This window comes from Calidris pugnax, unplaced genomic scaffold (genome assembly GCF_001431845.1).
Source record: "Calidris pugnax isolate Ruff unplaced genomic scaffold, ASM143184v1 scaffold355, whole genome shotgun sequence".
NCBI classification, from domain to species: Eukaryota; Metazoa; Chordata; class Aves; order Charadriiformes; family Scolopacidae; genus Calidris; species Calidris pugnax.
Window position 1 is genome coordinate 275,090 of NW_015091108.1, and position 5,796 is coordinate 280,885.

A 5,796-nucleotide genomic window follows, 5' to 3' on the forward strand; every position below is an offset into this window, starting at 1 on the left:
CCCTGCCGGGCTCGCCGGGCTCCTCGGTGGCGCTGCCGAAGCTGCTGGCGCTGGAGGAGGAACGGGAGAAATCGGGCGGCTCCGGCTTCTCGGCCCTGCCAAGGGACAGCCCGGGGACAGGGGACAGGATGGCACCGCCATGGGGACACCCACCGCCATGGGGACACCCACAGCCATGGGGACACCCACTGCCACGGGGACACCCACCGACACGGCCCCCCCCCACGCTGTCCCTGGGACACCCCCACACCCTGCCAGCCCATCCCTGGGACACCCTGTCCCCATCCCATCTCATCCCTGGGATGTCCCATCCTCATGCCACCCTGTCCCCACATCATCCCATCTCTGTGACAACCCGCCCCCATGCCATCCCGTCCCCAGGATGTCCCATCCCCATGTCTCCCTGTCCCCAAGCCATCCCATCCCTGGGATGTCCCAGCCCCAGGATGTCCCAGCCCTGTGTCCCCCTGTCCCCACACCATCCCACCCCTGGGATGTCCCATCCCCCTGCCACCCTGTCCCCATGCCACCCCATCCCTGTGACAACCTGTCCCCATCCCTTCCCGTCTCTGTAACAACCTGTCCCCATGCCACCCTGTCCCCAGGATGTCCCATCCCCATGTCCCCCTGTCCCCACACCATCCCATCCCTGGGGTGTCCCAGCCCTGCATCACCCTGTCCTGAAGCCATCCTGTCCTTGTGATGTCCCATGTCACCCTTGTCTCCAAGCCATCCCATCCCTGGGATGTCTCACCCCAGTGCCACTCGTCCCTGTGCCACCCTGTCCCTGAGGTGTCCCATCCCCATGTCCCCCTGTCCCCGAGCCATCCCATCCCTGGGATGTCCCAGCCCTGTGCCACCCTGTCCCCATGCCATCCCATCCCTGTGACAACCTGTCCCCATCCCTTCCCATCTCTGTGACAACCTGTCCCCAAGCCATCCCATCCACGGGATGTCCCATCCCCATGTCCCCCTGTCCCCAAGCCATCCCATCCCTGGGATGTCCCATCCCAGTGCCACCCTGTCCCTGTCCCATCCCTGGGATGTCTCATCCCAGTGTCACCCATCTCCATGCCAACCCACCCCTGGTCTATCCCAGACCCGTGACCCCCTGTCCCCAAGCCATCCCATCCCCGTGCCACACTGTCCCCATGCCACCCCATCCCTGTGACAACCTGTCCCCCAAGCCATCCTGTCCCCAGGATGTCCCATCCCTAAGTGTCCCCCTGTCCCCAAGCCATCCCATCCCTGGGATGTCCCATCCCTGTGTCATCCCATCCCTGGGATTTCCCAGTCCCAGGATGTCCCATCCCAGTGCCACCCTGTCCCTGTCCCATCCCTGGGATGTCTCATCCCAGTGTCACCCATCTCCATGCCAACCCACCCCTGGTCTATCCCAGACCCGTGTCCCCCTGTCCCCACACCATTCCACCCCTGGGATGTCCCATCCTCATGCCACCCTGTCCCCACTCCATCCCATCTCTGTGACATCCTGTCCCCATCCCTTCTCATCCCTGTGACACCCCATCCCCATGCCATCCTGTCCCCAGGATGTCCCATCCCCATGTGCCCCTGTCCCCAAGCCATCCCATCCCTGAGATGTCCCAGCCCTGCATCACCCTGTCCCCACACCATCCTGTCCTTGTGATGTCCCATGTCACCCTTGTCCCCAAGCCATCCCATCCCTGGGATGTCTCACCCCAGTGCCACTCATCCCTGTGCCATCCCATCCCTGAGGTGTCCCAGCCCCGTGTCCCCTTGTCCCCACACCATCCCATCCATGGGATGTCCCATCCCTGTGCCACCCTGTCCCCGTCCCATCCCTGTGACGTCTCATCCCGGTGTCACACATCTCCTTGTCATCCCACCCCTGGTCTATCCCATCCCCATGTCCCCCTGTCCCCAAGCCATCCCACCCCTGGGATGTCCCATCCCTGTGCCACCCTGTCCCCACGCCACCCCATCCCTGTGACAACCTGTCCCCATGCCATCCCGTCTCTGTAACAACCTGTCCCCATGCCACCCTGTCCCCAGAATGTCCCATCCCCATGTCCCCCTGTCCCATCCCTGTGTCATCTCATCCCTGGGATGTCCCAGCTCCGTGTCCCTTTGTCCCCACACCATCCCACCCCTGGGATGTCCCATCCCCGTGCCACCCTGCCCCCATTCCATCCCCGTGATGTCCCAGCCCCATGTCCCTTGTCACCACACCAACATGTCCCCCATCTCTGTGACAACCTGTCCCCAAGCCATCCCATCCACGGGATGTCCCATCCCCATGTCCCCCTGTCCCCAAGCCATCCCATCCCTGGGATGTCCCATCCCAGTGCCACCCTGTCCCTGTCCCATCCCTGGGATGTCTCATCCCAGTGTCACCCATCTCCATGCCAACCCACCCCTGGTCTATCCCAGACCCGTGACCCCCTGTCCCCAAGCCATCCCATCCCTGGGATGTCCCATCCCAGTGCCACCCTGTCCCTGTCCCATCCCTGGGATGTCTCATCCCAGTGTCACCCATCTCCATGCCAACCCACCCCTGGTCTATCCCAGACCCGTGACCCCCTGTCCCCAAGCCATCCCATCCCTGGGATGTCCCATCCCAGTGCCACCCTGTCCCTGTCCCATCCCTGGGATGTCTCATCCCAGTGTCACCCATCTCCATGCCAACCCACCCCTGGTCTATCCCAGACCCGTGTCCCCCTGTCCCCACACCATTCCACCCCTGGGATGTCCCATCCTCATGCCACCCTGTCCCCACTCCATCCCATCTCTGTGACATCCTGTCCCCATCCCTTCTCATCCCTGTGACACCCCATCCCCATGCCATCCTGTCCCCAGGATGTCCCATCCCCATGTGCCCCTGTCCCCAAGCCATCCCATCCCTGAGATGTCCCAGCCCTGCATCACCCTGTCCCCACACCATCCTGTCCTTGTGATGTCCCATGTCACCCTTGTCCCCAAGCCATCCCATCCCTGGGATGTCTCACCCCAGTGCCACTCATCCCTGTGCCATCCCATCCCTGAGGTGTCCCAGCCCCGTGTCCCCTTGTCCCCACACCATCCCATCCATGGGATGTCCCATCCCTGTGCCACCCTGTCCCCGTCCCATCCCTGTGACGTCTCATCCCGGTGTCACACATCTCCTTGTCATCCCACCCCTGGTCTATCCCATCCCCATGTCCCCCTGTCCCCAAGCCATCCCACCCCTGGGATGTCCCATCCCTGTGCCACCCTGTCCCCACGCCACCCCATCCCTGTGACAACCTGTCCCCATGCCATCCCATCTCTGTAACAACCTGTCCCCATGCCACCCTGTCCCCAGAATGTCCCATCCCCATGTCCCCCTGTCCCATCCCTGTGTCATCTCATCCCTGGGATGTCCCAGCTCCGTGTCCCTTTGTCCCCACACCATCCCACCCCTGGGATGTCCCATCCCCGTGCCACCCTGCCCCCATTCCATCCCCGTGATGTCCCAGCCCCATGTCCCTTGTCACCACACCAACATGTCCCCCGTGCCACCCCACATCCACACCACCCTGACCCCAAGCCACAGCCACCCCACGGCCACCAAAGTGCCACCCCCGCCCTGTGCCACCCCACCCCACTGCACCCCCGCTGCCACCTTGTCCCCACGTCTCCCTGTGACATCCACTCCCAGTGCCACTAGGTTCCTGGGTGACCCTGTCCCTGTGCCACCCCACCCCTGTGCTGTTCTGTCCCCATGCTGTCCCATCCTGGTGACACCCTGGTCCATGGCACCCCTGTGCCACCCAGTCCCTGTGCTGCCCCATCCCAGTGCCCTCCAGTCCCCATGTCACCTTGAGATCACCCCATCCTGGTGCAACCCAATCCCATTGCATCCTCATGCCACCCCGTCCCAGTGCCACCCCGTCCCAGTGCCACCCCGTCCCAGTGCCACCCCATCCCCCTGCTGCCCCATCCCAGTGCCACCATGGTGGTGCCATCCCACCCCAGTGACACCTTGTCCTGGTGCCACCCTGTCCTGGTGCCCTCCAGTCCCCACGTCATCCCGATGTCACCCCATCCTGATGTCACCCCATCCCAGTTCCATCCTGTCCCCTTGTCGCCCAATCCCAGTGCCCTCCAGCCCCCATGTCACCCCCCAGGGAGCCACCCCACCCTGGTGCCACCCTGTCCCATTGCATCCTTGTGCCACCCCTTGCTGCCCCATCCCAGTGCCCTCCAGTCTCTCTGTCACCCCATCCCAGTGCTACCCCATCCTGGTGTCACCCTGGCCCATTGCATCCCTATGCCACCCCACGCTGGTGACATCCCATCCTGGTGTCACCATGTTCTGATGTCCTCCAGACCCCATGTCACCCATTGTCACCCCATCCTGGTGCCACACCATCACCATGCCACCCTGTCCTTGCACTGCCCCATCCCGATGCCCTCCAGACCATGTCACCCCCTTGTGTCACTCTGGCCTGTTGCACCCCTATGTGTCACCCCATCCCAGTGCCACCCCATCCCCTATCCACCTAATCCCAGTGCCCTCCAGTCCACATCACCCCCCTGTGTCACTCTGGCCTGTTGCACCCCTATGTCACCTCATCCTGGTGCCCTCCAGACCTTGGTGACCTCCAGACCCCACGTCACCCCATCCTGGTGCCACACCATCGCCGTGCCACCCCATCCTTGCACTGTGCCATCCTGGTGACCTCCAAGACCCCAAGTCACCCCATCCTGGTGACCTCCAGACCCCACGTCACCCCATCCTGGTGCCACACCATCGCCGTGCCACCCCATCCTTGCACTGTGCCATCCTGGTGACCTCCAGACCCCACGTCACCCTAGGTCACCCCATCCTGGTGAACTCCAGACCCCATGTCACCTCACCCTGGTGCCACCCCGCCCTTGCACTGTGTCATCCTGGTGACCTCCAAGACCCGATGTCACCCTGTGTCACCCCATCCTGGTGCCACACCATCGACGTGCCACCCCGTCCTTGTACTGCCCCATCCTGGTGCCCTCCAGACTCCATGTCACCTCAAGCTGGTGCCCTCCAGACCCCATGTCACCCCGTGTCACTCCATCCTGGTGCCACCCCATACCAGTGCCACCCTGTCCTTGCATTGCCCCATCCTGGTGCCCTCCAGAACCCATGTCATCCCATCCCAGTGCCATCCCATCCCAGTGCCACCTTGTCCTTCCACTGCCCCATCCTGGTGCCCTCCAGAACCCATGTCACCCTGTGTCACCCCATCCTGATGCCACCCCATCCTAGTGCCACCCTGTCCTTGCACTGCCCCATCCTGGTGACCTCCACACCCCATGTCACCTCAACCTGGTGCCACTCCATCCTTGCACTGTGTCATCCTGGTGACCTCCAGGACCCCAGGTCACCCCGTGTCACCTCATCCTGATTCCACCCCATCCCCGTGCCACCTCGTCCTTGCACTATGCCATCCTGGTGACCTCCAGACCCCATGTCACCCCGTGTCACCCCATCCTGATTCCACCCCATCCCCGTGCCACCTCGTCCTTGCACTATGCCATCCTGGTGACCTCCAGACCCCATGTCACCCCGTGTCACCCCATCCTGATTCCACCCCATCCCCGTGCCACCTCGTCCTTGCACTATGCCATCCTGGTGACCTCCAGACCCCATGTCACCCCGTGTCACCCCATCCTGATTCCACCCCATCCCCGTGCCACCTCGTCCTTGCACTATGCCATCCTGGTGACCTCCAGACCCCATGTCACCTCAAGCTGGTGCCACCCCAGCCTTGCACTGCCCCATCCCGGTGCCCTCCAGACCCCATGTCACCCCGT